Source organism: Diceros bicornis, chromosome 23 (assembly GCF_020826845.1).
Source record: "Diceros bicornis minor isolate mBicDic1 chromosome 23, mDicBic1.mat.cur, whole genome shotgun sequence".
Taxonomy (NCBI): domain Eukaryota; kingdom Metazoa; phylum Chordata; class Mammalia; order Perissodactyla; family Rhinocerotidae; genus Diceros; species Diceros bicornis.
The window spans coordinates 28,616,722-28,631,720 of NC_080762.1; the positions used below are offsets into that span (position 1 = coordinate 28,616,722).

The 14,999-nt window shown below is 39.3% G+C and overlaps 1 protein-coding gene across 1 annotated transcript in view; it reads right to left on the minus strand.

Moving 5' to 3' along the window:
• The window catches only part of PRDM1 (PR/SET domain 1), a 102,112-nt gene extending 87,516 nt beyond the window's left edge, over window positions 1-14,596 (minus strand). The window contains exon 1 of the mRNA XM_058566546.1: window positions 14,523-14,596. The gene's annotated coding sequence lies outside the window, so the exon portion shown is untranslated. The remainder of the gene's footprint in view (window positions 1-14,522) is intronic.
• Window positions 14,597-14,999: the final 403 nt, after the last annotated feature.

Below are 14,999 nucleotides of genomic sequence, written 5' to 3' on the forward strand. Positions count from 1 at the left end.
AAGAAAGAGCGGAAAGAGATTGCCAGTAATCACATACCTATTTTAAGCAAAGCATCAGGCAAAGCCCTAGAGAAACAGGGATGAATCAAGAGCCAGTCTCTAGGGCCGGCCTCGTGGCTTAGCGCTTAAGTGCGCACGCTCCGCTACTGGCGGCCCTGGTTCGGATCCCCGGCGTGCACCAACGCAGCACTTGTCGGGCCATGCTGAGGTCGCGTCCCACATACAGCAACTAGAAGGATGTGTAACTATGACATACAACTATCTAGTGAGGCTTTGGGGAAAAAAAAAAAAGGAGGAGGATTGGCAATAGGTGTTAGCCCAGGGCCAGTCTTCCTCAGCAAAAAGAGGAGGATTAGCATGGATGTTAGCTCAGGGCGGATCTTCCTCACAAAAAAAAAAAAAAAAAAAAGAGCCAGTCTCTAGTCTCTGCCCTTCCTTCAGGAAAGGGGCACCACCAAACTCCTCCCCGCCCCCCTCAGATGTTACCTGCCAGTCCGGGAGGGAAGAAAATCCTAGAAAGCAGAAACTGCTTGACTTACCTTGTCTGTTTCCCCAGTACTGGGCACTTAGTAAATATTCAGTAAGTGGTCATTGATGTTATAAAGAAAGAAAAGGGGCAAAAGAAAGAACACGATTTTGAAAGGGTGGGGGTCCAGTGCAGAGTTCCAGGGAGGCCTGAGTGGGGGGTACCCAGCCCCTGCCCAAGGACAGGAAGGAAGGTAAGCCTGGGAGAGAATTCCCACTAGTGTGAGTTATGTGAGAAATGTTGGGGCCATTTCCTAAAAGGCTTTGACAAGAATGCGGGATTAAGGTGCTTGAAGTTTAGTTTGTATATAATGTGAAGCCATTAGAGGCTCTGGAGATAAAAAGAGATTTCATCAAAATGGCACATTTTTCACTGAACAAACAGCCAGGGCTAGAGTGAGAAGAGGACAGGCCCGGCCCCTGCCCTCATAGGGTGTACCATCTGGTGCATTAGGAAGCTTAAACTGACATCATTGTGGAGGAAGAACTGGCGCTGGGAGAGCCTGGAGCTGGAGAGAGGTTTAGAAGTTGAGTTTACGTAACAGAGACACGGCTGCCCCATGTGACGCAAAAGGAACCAGGAGGCAAGCTCGGATTTGCTAACCCTTGAGTGAAGAGTGACAGTAGGAGAAAGTCACCGGGAGTAAAGAAGGGAAAAGTTCACATAATGTGGCAAGTGTACATATTATCTCCTTTGTTTAAAAGTCTTAAGAAATTAGATGAAAAGTACCAAGAAAATTAGTTTTGACTATAACTTTTTAATTGCCAACTCCCCTTCATTTTCAGTTACATATGATTTGGAAGATGAAATAGTAGATAATTTTACACGAATGGTCTGCTCAAATAGTATTGTCACAAAAATGATAGTTGCCTTTGCCTCAAATAATTTTGATTCACCAAGTCCTACAGAACATGTAAAAGGGTAATGCAGCAAACTAAGAAAAAATGAGAGAGAAGTCACTCAGAAGGAAGAGAAAACAGGTCGGATCTCATTGTGACTAAGCCCTAGAGAAATACACTGGGGAAACTGCAAATAATAATAATTGATTTGAGTGCAGTATGTTATCATCTGTTGGTACACCTTCCAAATTATATACAAGTGGCACAAGCAGTCACTGAACGTGGGAGTTAGGAGAAACCTTAGACATTTTAAACCTATTATGATACACCCTGGCCCAGGGAGCGAGATGACTTTGCTCTGTTGTTAAAGTAGAGAGGCCACGAGAGGGATGCCTGCCTTCCAGCTTCTTACTCTTCTCCCACTACAACACAGTGCCTGAGCGGGAAGCAAGACAGGCAGCTTCTGACGGAGAGCAGGGACCAGGACACGGTCTTCACCCCGCACAACAGGAAAGCAGAGAGTAATTTCTCCATTATGTGTACCAGCCAAACCCTGAGGATACTTGGGTGATCTCCGGTAACGATCTTGTTTTCATTCTCTTTTTTTAGTGAGGGGATGGCGTGGGGATAACTGGTGGAAAGATGGAGGAAAAGCGAAGGTGTCTTCTAAGGACATACAGATGATAAAACGATACCCGAAGTTAAATGACATTCCATCCATAGAGAAAAAGACGCTGTTGGTCTTGGCTGAGTGTGAACACACCTATAAGGAGAGGCTTAAGTGCTTACACACTGCACGTTTGCCTCAATCTAAACAAGGATCTGATCTCCCAGGAATACAGCACTTTCCATGCTCGGAGGAGTCAGACACCTTCATTAGAAGGAAGTGCAACCTGTGAGGAAGTAATAAGTAGTTTGGAGAGGACCGTTGTTGTTTTGAACTTAAGAGGCTAGAAGTGGCTCCTCTGGGATTTCTGTGACTTCCTTCAGGCCTGAGAAGTCTTCAGAAGCCAGAGAAATAACCTTTCTGGAATCCACAGAATTATAAACTCCAAGGGAGTCTCAATCCAGAAGGATATCTAATCTAAAGTTTTCTGGTTTCTTAATACCAAAATTAGATTGATGATGATTATAAAAGAATATGTAGCATCATCCTCAAGATTTAAATCCATGAACAGCATATATTTTAGTGGGGAGAATCTTAAGTATTTTCCTATAGTGCAATTTTTCTTCTGCCTCATTTAACTCCCTTCAAAAAAGGGGGGGCAGGAAATCCTTAAATTTTATACTTACATTTCCAGGCAAGCTTGGACTAAATGTTTTAATAAAAATTCTAGTGCAGTGTACAAAAAATTGAATCTAATGGTCAAGCTTTTAAATCCAAAGTTTGAAACTGAAAGTTTGTTTTTTTCCCAGTTTAGAATGTTTTCCGTCTTGATTTTACTCAAAACCTAATACCCATGGAGTACCTGTGAACAAACAGAAAATCTAAACCTCATTGATTTTGCAAGTTACTGGAAGATTGGTACAAAATAAATTCTCTTGAAATTAAACACCTGGTTTGACAGCTTTGCTAATTACAGTCCACTTGACAGAGGAAGGCCAAGGCCCGTGGCCAAGCAGACAGATTAGCCACAGTTGCTCAGTAAAACAACTATTTAAGAGAGACAAACCCTGGGAGAGAAACCTAAGGAGTCCTGTGCATATCCAAACAGGCTGCCACAGTGTAAAGAGATCCCCTTAAGTCACTTTCGGCTTCATTAGCACATGAAAATGGGGTAATTGAACATTCTTCAGCCTTCCATCAAGTGCCAAAATCAATCATTCATGGAAATTAAGTTTTGATAAGAGGTGTTTAAACACTGTCAAAGACTTCTTGAATGTGTCATTCTTTCAGCCTTGAGAAGATTCCAGCCAGCACTTAACTGTACAAAGGGACTGGAGAATGAAAGGCATCAGTCCTGTTGTAAACTTATGACATTATTAGAAGAACCATAAACCAGAAGAGGAAATCTAGCAAGGAGTTCACTGTTTCCATCAAAACATTTATTTTGGGGAGGTTGTTCTCCTTTTCACAAAAAGATCATTTCTAACAGTTGTTTTGATAAGCTCATAAGGATACGTCTTAACTAAACATCTATTCTAAGAAAAAGTCATTTTATGCTGATCATATATTTTTAACCACAATTCCAAAATGTATAAAATGGAAGTGGATGTAACTTTTGATGACTCTAATATTTTAAAGTGCTTTAGTATATTCATAACAGCATTATGTGTCATGCTGTTACCACTATCAGCAGCATTCCTCAAAAAAAAAAATTCATCCAGATTTTGTTTCTAAAAACTTAAAAACAAAGCAAGAACACGATAACCCTTAAAGCAAAGGAATGAGGTTTAGAGTAATCTATCACACCTCCACAAGCAAAACCTTCCCTTTTTTCCAGATAAGTTATCTTCCGAACTGTAGGAAAACCAGAAAGTAAACCACTACAAATTCACTTGGCTCTTTTGTCAAACCATATTCTTTCAACCCGTAAATATTTGCAAAGGGTCAAGAAGTTACTCAGGTTACGCTCACCTTTGGTGCCACAAATACCAGCCTTTTAAACAATATTAGTCAATAGTTACATTCATTATTGCTGAACAAAGGGATTAAATCAAGGAGCTCTGATGAAAGATGAACAATCTGTTTCAATATTTATGTTAGCATGTATGTTACTGTCTTTTTTCTACCTCCACTGGCTCAAATTTACCACATCCATACACAGATACACATTCCTTCTCAGAAGCACCAGGGAAGGTCAGACCCAAGGGCTTTTATCTAGGTGCCTATGGAAAATTTGGTTACAATGTGAGAGTGGAGAGGTCAGGCTGCAGAGAGCTCCTCTACCCCCTTTCCCTTTTCAGGTAGTTCAGGCCCCTGGGAACCTTTGATCTGACTGTCAGCAAACACACACTCCCATATTTTGTACTTTCAGGTATAGATTTCAGAAAAGGCGGGGGGTTATTATCCACAAAAACAAAATAACTCTTTCCAAAACAATCCATCCCTCCTACCATCCTGTCTGCTCCACAAGGGAAGGCAATCCCTTCCTCCATCCATCACGCTCCTCTTACCACTCACTCTCCCTCTGGAGGAAGAGGCAGACTTCAGAGCAACGATGCTGGAATACAGGAACCCAATGCTGCTCTGCTTTGAGAGTCACGGACACGCGTGTCCACAAATCAGCAAGATCCAGACTTGAGGTGAAAGTTTGTACTCCTCTCAGATTCTTTATAGTCCTGCAAATCCTATGACTTGAGAGATTAGACGGGAATGAAAAGCACATGTGCTACGAGGAGGCCTTCTTCTCAGGTGCTCAAAAGAAATAGCTAACTGAGTTTGTCTAGAGAATGGCCTGGAAATCTAATTAACTTAACTCTAAACTAAGGAAAATAGTAACAAAGACTAGGGCAAGAAGTATGTTACCAGTCCAGAATAAAAGAAATGCAGAAGCTAAAGTATTTTTTTTTAATGTAAGATACACCTAAAATGAATACAGTGTTGTCAATTATATTTCAAAAAAAAAAAAGTCTAAGGATAGTAAGGAAAGCAAGGTAGAGACACAATTTCTAGAAAAGCAGCACCAAGACAGAGTATGGATTCAATGAAACCAGCAGATGATAGCCAGGGCACACTTAGCACCCAATAAACCTGCAGTCTCTGGGTGTTTGTTTTATATTAATAGGGGCAGGGCCTGTAGAGAAGCCCCCTTTCCTTCTAATCAACTCTTCCTCTTCCTTTCTCATCCTGAGAGAGTTAACTAGGTTATTAAAAAACTTCCTGATTGTAGGAAGCACGATACACAGTACTCAGTACCTGATGGTTTGCCAGGGAAGACACTGGTTTGTGTTTGCTGTTCCTAATGTCCCCTTTCACTCTCAGAAGTGTCTTGCTTTGGATAATAACTATACGGTCACTCTAGTCATTAGATGTATGTATATGTATGATGAGTGAATGAATAAATGAGAAACTATCTTCAACTCTAACTCCATGTTCCTAGGTGTATCTGTAAAGGAATTCTCCAACTAGGTTATGTCTTAGTCTTTACTAACTTGGAATAAACCAACTAAAGAACAAAAAAAAACCCCACAAACTGAAACCATTGGGAGTAAAAACTCCCAACATTGTAATATATAATCCTGCTGAAGGCTCCAAAGGAGAATGGCTAACTCTGGTTTTTTTTTTTTTCTTTTGGCCACACACAGCTGAGGAACGTGGCCAAGTAAAGTTCAAAACAGAAAATGGATGAGAAATTGGGAAAAGTCAGGCCTCTGAACCAGAAACTGCACTCTCTATAGGTATACACAGACACACCCAGGGCCAACCTGCAGTAAATTATAGAATGGAATGAATTGGATGTCTCAAATATCATTTCTTCTTCCAGTGGACAAAGGCAATAAGTATGAAAAAAACTTTAAAATATTTATAAAACAATTACGATGTAAATTCATAGTCAACGAGGATAATTCAAAGTAGTTTCTAAGTTTTATAAAGCTGAATACATTTTAAAAATCAAAGCCCTAGATATCTTCTTAGTTTTTAATATCAAATTTCATTTCCAATACTAGATGCCTTAAGGATGAGAGAATTCAAAGTAAATGTCCAATTAGATAAAACTTAGACAATCCTGTTTTTAATCACTCCCCAAAATAAATATGTTATGAAATCCCTTATCTTCACCAATAGACACCATTATCTAACCATTTCCCTGCAGCTCAACAAGGTAAATGTTTCTAAACAATTCTCTCTGAAGTTAAACATTAAATTAAAAAATTAAAACGCCACTAAGAAACTTGTGATGACCTGAAGGCATTTTAAGAGCAGCAAAGGTTAGGAGGGCTGCTCTCAAATAACACCCATTGTTCTAGCTCTACTTAATGACAAAAGGAGAAAAGAAAGCGATTACCTGGCCTTCCTTCTACATCTCAATTCAAATGCTACTTAAGAAAACAAAAACCTTCAGTTTTTGCAACTGAGCACTCTTCAGCTTAGTCAAATTTTGATTTTTTTTTTTAACTGAATTAACTTTTCCTTCATGACAGCCAAATTCAGCAGCAGATTGGGAGGTAGTTGTGTATCAACTACATAATGCCATTCAATGAAGATCCAAAAATATAGAACATATTACATGAATATTCCCAGCTTGAAATTCCACAGAAAGTTATTTGTAGATATTAGCATCCAAAAAAAATGTTATTTTCCACTTTGTAAAAAAAAAATATGTATATATACCAACCCTAAAATCTAATGGAAAAGCAAAAGGCCAAGAATAACCAAGACAATTTTGAAGAACACCGTTGGGGAACTCACTCTGCCAGACTGTCAAGACAGAAAGCAATTTACACCACTGTAGTGGTACAAGCATAGACAAATCCACCAATGAAAAGAAAAGAGACACACAGGTGTATACGTATGAATCTGATATATGATGGGGGTAGCATTTTAAAAGTACAAGGAAAGGATGAGCTATTTAATAAATGGTGCTTGGACAATTAGATAACCATTTGGGAGGAAAAATAGATTTCCACCTCATATCAAATACAAAAATACATTTTAGGTAGATTAAAGACAAAGCAAAACTTTATGAAACTTAGAAGAAAATATGGGTAAATATACCTATGACTTCAGGCTAAGGAAGAATTTCTTAAACAAGACAAAAGCACAAACTCTAAAGGAAATATATTTCATGATATTAAAAATAAAACCTATGCATTTTTAAAGACACCATAAACAATGCCTGGCTAAGCCACACAATAGGGAAATATTTTTATAGCGAGCATAACCAATAAGGAATTAGAATCCAGGATAGAAAAAGAATGATGAGTCAGTAAGAAAAACAAACCATCCCAAATTAAAAAATGATAAGAACAAGCAATTCACAGCAGAGGAAAGCCAGCAGTCTAACAAACAGTGAAAAGATGCTGATTCTCATTAGCAGTTAGGAAAATATAACTTAAAATAGGAAAGAGTCTCCATTTCATACCCATGTAAAGTGGGGAAATATTTGAAAGTCTGACCTTATGGAGTTTTGGTGACAATACAGTTGCAAGGGGAACTCTCACATACTGCTAGTAGCAGTGTAAATTGGTGCAACCGTTTGGGAGAGCAATTCAGTGATATTTATCAAAGCTGAAAACATGCATAGGCTATGACCCCACAATTCCATTTCTATGTAGTACTCTAGAGAGACAATTAACCCGTGCACAAGGAAACATGTTTGAGAATTTCACAGCAGTGTCATTTGAAAGAGCAAACATTACAAAATAGATAAATTAATGATGGTATGTCCATTAATGGAATACTACAGCATTGATAATGCAATGGACCAAAGCAGCATATATTAGTGTGGGTAAATCTCAAAAAAAAAAAAAAATTGTTTAGTTAAAAAGAACACATGAATACAGTATGATGCTATTTATGTCAGATTTTTAAATAAGCAAAAACGATACTACGAATACATACAAATGTAATAAGTCTAAAACCCATGCATGGGAATAACCTTGGTTAGGAAGAGGGGAAAAGAGATGGAAAGAGTAAAAGAGGCTTTAACTTAAAAAATGTATATATTTTTAAAAGTTGAAGCAAAGATGACTTTGATGTGCCTTGGAGATAGGTACATAGAGAGAAGTACATTGGAGATAGGTGTTGGTTATATTATTCTCTAGACTTTTTGGTATAGTTGAAATGTATTAGTAAAGGAAGGTCACCTATTTTACCCTACCTCAAAAATGATGTAAGTTAAACCAAAGTACTCTGAAAATACTCTGAAACTTGGATTTAAGTGGGAGAGTTTTTCAAATATCATTTCATCTCAACTCTCCACGTTTAACTGATAGGGAAACTGAAGCACTGCAGTTCAGTAACTCCAAAGGTTACATAAGTTTGCTAGAAATACTGAGTCCAAGTCTATTTCTACCACACTCAAGGCCCTGAGCCAGTGCCACATTACTTGAGGACAGAGGACAGGAAGGCCGACTTTGGTATACTTGAGCCCATCACACAATGGCACTCAAGTGCAAGAGGACTGAATGCAAGGCAAGTAACACAGAAGTGGCATCAAATGCAATAGAAGTCCACAGAAGGATTGCCACTGGCTGAACCGATTCCCCAGGAATCAAGTCTACATTGGACCTTCAGGAGCAGACAGTATTCTGATGAGCAGAGCTGGGGAGAGAGACCAGATGGAGAAAGGCTTCAAATGGGGAAGGGTTTGGAAGGGCATTGGGTCTGCTGTGTCCTTGGGACACCAATTCTCTCTGGTTCCAAGGTACAGTGCTCCACCTAATCACTAACCAGAAACTTTCCAGAAGCTGCTGTCTTGCTTTGGTTTAATGGAAACAAAAGCATTATGTGTCACTTTTGTATACAAATTTTGTTCTAATTGATCACAGTGTGTTTTCTAAATTTGGATGAAAAAGTACATGTGTATTTTCTTTTTAAAAATCCCAATGCAAAACCACAGCCAGGTTGATTTGTAACAACCTAATAAGGCAAGATGGATGTTACCAGCCCAGCAGAGGCAGAACCATAAATGATAAAATCTCCTTTCGGTGAGAGTTGACCACCAGTCTCTGGGCTGACAAGGAAATGGTGTGAGAAGAAGAAAGAATGAAGTACTGAGAAAAATTGGGAATTAATGTCATTTTCTTTTACACCAGGTGGACTGGCTTCCCTGAGTCTGACTCATGAAGAGACTGAAATTGGCCATCCTGGGAGAAGTAAAAATCTAAATAAAGTAAAATTAACTGTCGAAAGTACAAAAGGAAACTACTCAGTGTATCCATTTGACTCATGGGTGCACTTAGAGTCTAAACTTCTTATGAACCAAAATGCTGCATCTTTTAGATTAATTTATGTCAGGGACAGAAAACATTATCAAATACAAAGTATCCTAAAAAGTTTTTTCAAGTATGTTTCTTCTCTTATATCTAAAGTACCCTTTTAATTAAAAAAATGAAAAAAGAGTTAATATTTAGCCACAAACTTCCAGTTTGATGGACTCAAAATAAAATTCACAGATATTTCAAGTGTGAAATGCTGTGAGAGGCAGCAAATGTTAATCTGTAATAACAAACTTGTTAGAAAACCACAACCAGATGCAAATTAAATTTGTAATAAAAATACTTAAAATTCATATATTCCAACTCTTTGCACTTTACAATTATGTATATGAATGTAAAATGGAAATCTAAGCATACACAGTTTTCTAATAGAATATTTCTAAAATCAATACCAATTTACTTTTTAATTCTGCTTAAACATACAGTATCATCTTATTAAGTGAATTAGTTACAAAACATTACTCTCTCAGTTGTCAGACACGAATAAATACTACAGGCAGTGAGCTCTTTAAAGCAATGAGCCTCACCATCACTAAAGTTTAAAGTGTTTCAGTCAAAAGAAACAAAATATTTCTCTTCTGCAATGGCAATGTTTGACACACATGCTTTTGTTCATATATCATCCACAGATTGTATTAGAATTCAGAGAACCATATTTAAAATTTCATTAGGAAAAACTCCACACATATTTTACTCAGGCAACTGTTGAAAGACATTCTGTGTGGTGTACAAAGCCTTCTACTGCTTACACAAGCAACTTTGTGTACGCAACTTTATGTTTTTACAGAACTGTTTCAAAGTTACCAGCAAATGTGGCTAAAATCTTGAAAGAAAAATCTCCTTCGAATTAAGGTACATTTTTGAAGGGCAAAAAAACCAACATATTTAACTACCAAACAATAAAATACTACTGAAATAGATGGTATGGTTCCTTTTTTCAATACATACTCTCGAAGCTCTTCTTCAAACACCCATTACAAAGCCCAGAGATTTCTCCTCTTAATTATTTTCCAGCAGTTTGTAACGCCTTCAATTATTTTATAATTTCCAATAAGTAAAGAAATACTTCAAAATCCCTTTTATAAATATGGAGAGTACAAGCTTTCTAAGGACAACCTCTCCAACCTGTTTCCATTAAAAAGGCTTATAAGTGGACTGACAGCAGTCCTTAGGGAACCTTCCGTCCTAGATGCAGGATCATCACCTCTAACCAGTTAAGGAGACAAGGCTGCAGAGTTTCCCAAATATGAGGAGACCCTTAATAAAGTCCAATTGAGAAATGTCATTAGCTTTACAGAACAAATAAGTAACTTTTTTAAGAAAGGATTAAAATTGTACTATCAATTCAGCAATTATCCTAATATTAAAAAAAGACAGAACAAACTGAAAGAAATGATTAAAAAAAAATTATAAGCCCGGCCCACGCTTTCAGGCTTTCCATGATGCAAGACAAAGCTCACGCACAGTTTAGGAGCTAGGAGTTACTTAGGACAAAATTTAAAGTTTTCTATGAAAAGAATTTGTGGGGAAAGTAAGGTGATCCATCCCAGTACCTTATGTTTATTTGTGAGGCATTTTTGTTTGTAAACACTGGGTTCCATGTCTTCCACTTGTTACCCCACCTCTTATAGCATGTGCTCAATACATGTCTGTCATTTACATTAGATTGCCTATCAGGAAGATTTTTACTGTGCAGAACTCCAAAACAGTTTGTAAGTGTATAGTGTGAGGGTAGGTCAGCGTATATAGTACAGGGCAGGTCAGTGAAGGAATCACACACTCATAAAAGAAGCAAAGAAATAAACAGTAGCATTGGCAAGGCCGGTATTTGTCTTCTTTACTTAAATGTGGCAAACCAAAATCTTGGTGATGTGCCTCCAACCCAGGAGACAGTCTATTTAGCAGAAACATTTAATTTGTCTCAGAACTACAGGATTCTGGTTTTAAATGCGGATAAAGGAGATGATAATATCAGCCCTATGTGGCCTTCAGAGATTTTATCACTATAAAATGAAATGTACTTATAAGCCCAAAGACTCAAATGGATATGAACTCCCAGGAAGATACAGACTTCACTTTGTAATATTCTCTCTTGGTATTTACATTTTCAAATTTATTATTTAAAATAGCCATAAAGATCTACTAAAGGATGATAAATTATTCTTGCACAGAGGCTGAAGTTTGTTTACAACCAAAGAGATTTCAAAACACGGCATACATTAAAATACAGTCCAAACTATAGGTTTTTTGTCAGGGGAGGGGTTGAATGCTATAGAAAACATGTTAACTTTCTGTTTTTTTCCAATGCTTAGGAAGCAGATAATTTACAATGAAAAATCTTTAACATACCACATAGCTTAAAAGGCATGATACCAAAAGAATTAAGAACTGGATATATTTGGACATCTCACTTAATAATTTGTCTTAATCTTGAATATTCAATTTAGAAATGATTGATCATTAATTAACTTTCACTTCACTGAGCAGAACCAGTTATTATCACATTTCACTGACAATTATTACAAAGACTTTGACCTTTGTGCTTATATTTCAGTGTTTGGCAACATCAATTCAGATTAAATTATGCATATTGAAAAACTATATTTACATGAATAGCTGCTTAAGCAGATTCTTTATAACACTCAGGTTACGAGAAAGAGTTGTGTGATCTGGTCAGGATCATGTGGTATTTTAAGGATTTCATCCTGTCTTGGTGACTTTTTAAAATCAGGAAATACTTTTAAAGTAGAATTTCCTCAAATGTTTTTTGATCAGAAAGAAATTAAGTTTGAATAAAGAGGTATTTGAGTGAGAGAGCTGAAGGATTATATCCTACTGAATGAAGGCTTTTTCAACACAGAGCCAGGAAATGGAGTCACTATAGACTCTGGAACAAATATGTTCCCTTATGTTTTTGTACCACGACATTTAAAAACATCATATTTTAATTTCAGGCCTTATAAACTAAAGATGTCCCCTAAAATTAATTCTACTTATTATTTTGGATCAGAGTTTGTGGCTAACTACATCTGCTGGAAACTTCATTGTTCTTCCTAATTAAGGAACCAAGTCTAGTTGGCTGATGAAAAAAAAGTTTAGTTCAAAGGGAGATGTAATACTGTGAAAATAACCAAATAATTTTTCTCCACAAGGCTTTCAGTGGAAGCTGGGCTTCTCAAATCTTCTGTATCATGTATCTACTTTGCATTTTATTATTTTTCCCACTTGTGTCTTTCCTGTCACGTTACAGCTAAAGGTTTTACTCTATCAATTCTCTTCTGAAACGCTCTTCCTCTGTCCTGCACAGTGGTCGTTTCAGCAATGACTGTTAAGTAAAAACACCTCCAAGTCAGACTTTTGCCTTTTGTTCCCCCACTCCCGTTTTAAAATTTTGTCATTCGTTTCTATATACTACATCAAAATAGTTAAACGTAAAAAAAATATTTTCCTAGAAGGCTCCGCTAAAAAAGAAAAGGAAAAAAGAAACAAAAACCCTGCGGGACCGTGCCCCGGAGTGCCGAGACGGCTGAGTTCACATGCCCAGCCCAGTATCAAAAGGAGAGGCAGTCGCTGGTACACCGGCCCCCAAGGAGAACGTGACAACACTGGCTAGGTGCCACTGGATGGCACCTGCCCAGACCCTCTTCCACTCAAGCCTCAACTATACACTTGCCTCGAATCGAGGACCTAAGAGAAGGTGGGGCGGGGAGGTGGGGGAAGGAGGATGAGACTGGGCGAGAAGCTCGGATTGTCATTCTGCAGAGTTTGAGTTTGACTCATCTCTCTGGCTTTCAAACCGGGAAGAGGGAAGTGCGCGGCTGCTATGGAGTTAGGCGGGGTGCTAGGTGGGAGAGAAGGCGCGCTCTAGTCCTCTCAGCAAGGGGCTCTCCTCTCTGCCGGCCAAAACACTCGAGCCGTCGGGATGATCCGGGGTCTGCGGAGGCTCCTGTGACATGCCCACTGCCACCCGACCGGGGCGGACGGCGCGACCCTCCGTTGCCGCCTTCCCAATGCAGTCTCAGACTGGCGCGCTGAAAATGATCTTACAGTGTATACACCCAGCCATCCAAGCCGCGAAATCTGCTCCAAGAAAGCCACATTTAAGAAGTTACGAGCAGGACTGATGCTTGTGACGGCAGGGGCACCCCGGGAAAGATTTCTCTGGAAGCTTGTCTTACATAAGCCCTTTCACCTGCAGCCCCGCGGACCTCGAGACAAAATGACGAACTCAACCGATTTCGAGAGTCCTCTCGACCTGATGTCAGGACCCCTAATTCTTTCCTTCTCATCTCGTCCAAATGGACGCAACATTCTGGTAATTCTCATTCCATGCCCCCCGCCCTTTTTCGGGAGGGAGGTGAGCGACTTTAAAAAAAGGAGCTCGAGCTCGGAGAAAAAGGTGCGTAGTAAACAAGCCATCTCTGCTCTGTCACACGTCCCCACTTTTCAAGCGGAAGCGTCGCTGCGGGTTTTTTTTTTTTAATTTCACAATTCAAGCTAATGTAGTGCAGTCGAGAGCCGCTAGCTGCATACACGCTGAGCTCAGTAGAATTCACCGTAGAAATTGCTTCTTCAACAATGACCCTGGGGGAGAGCCTGTCCTGAGCCGGATCCCCCTTTAGCGGCGTCTTACCTCGACCCCCTGGCCTCCCACGGCGTCACCGGTGGACGATCTACTAACAGCATCCACCACAGGACCGCTGAGAGCCGGATCCCCTGAGCCGCTCCCGCTCCTCGCCCCTCTCGCCACAGTGCCAGCGCTTTTTAAAACTTTGGGCGCAGCTTTTACGTGACTGACGAGTAATAAATGCTCCTGCCCTTGTTCAACTAACGTAGATGCCCTTACTCCCCTGCACTTTCATAGATTCGGAAAAGATACAAAGTTAACACTCCAAAAATGAGGTGTATCTGATTCTGCGTTTCATTTACACTTGCAAGTTGGTGACACGGAATTTTATCCTTCAAACAGACCGTAATGGTCAATCTTAACGTCCCTCTTTCTACCCTGTTTTAAAATACCGAATAATTAATGCCAGAAAGAGAACTATCAACATTGCCAGTGTTTACAGATTAAGCAATAGCAGAGCCCCAAATCACCACTCTTCTCGATATTCCTAACCCTGGGCGTGATTCTCTTCACTAAAATCCCAGCCCAGATATTTTTTTGCCACTGTGGTCTTGATTCTTTGAAAATCTATTTCCAAAAATCGCAAACGTAACATTTTAAAGACCTGCTAACGTCACCCTCCTCATTGCAATCGTAACCCGCACACCTGCGCAGCTCAGCCAGCTCCTGAAGACGTCGAGCAGGAAGCCCAGCTATCTTCCGAGTGGCATCTTCTCTGCTCACCTAGATAAATCTAGAAAACAAGCAACTTCAATGAATGCAAACTAAGCTTTCCCGGGGAGAATCGGCAATGCTGCTACAATCAGTCTCTGATTACACAAACATACCTAAAGGCAGGTTGGAGTCTAAAGGAGGGCTTCGGGGGTGGGGGTTGCCTACCCAGAGGTGGCTTAAACCAGTTCTCCTATTGTTATTGAGTTTAGGAAAGCTAGCTTTTGTTTCGTGGTGGATATTGGGGGTAAAAACCGAGAAGCCAGTTAAGCCTCCCAGAAGTCTTGGAAAGGGTAAAACCTTATCTAAATTAGGACTTGAGTTCTTTTGAATTAAAATACTGAATTAAGAAGCGTCAAGACTCCAGTGGAGAAAAGATCCAGAGTCATTTGAAATATTGTAAAAGACGGGC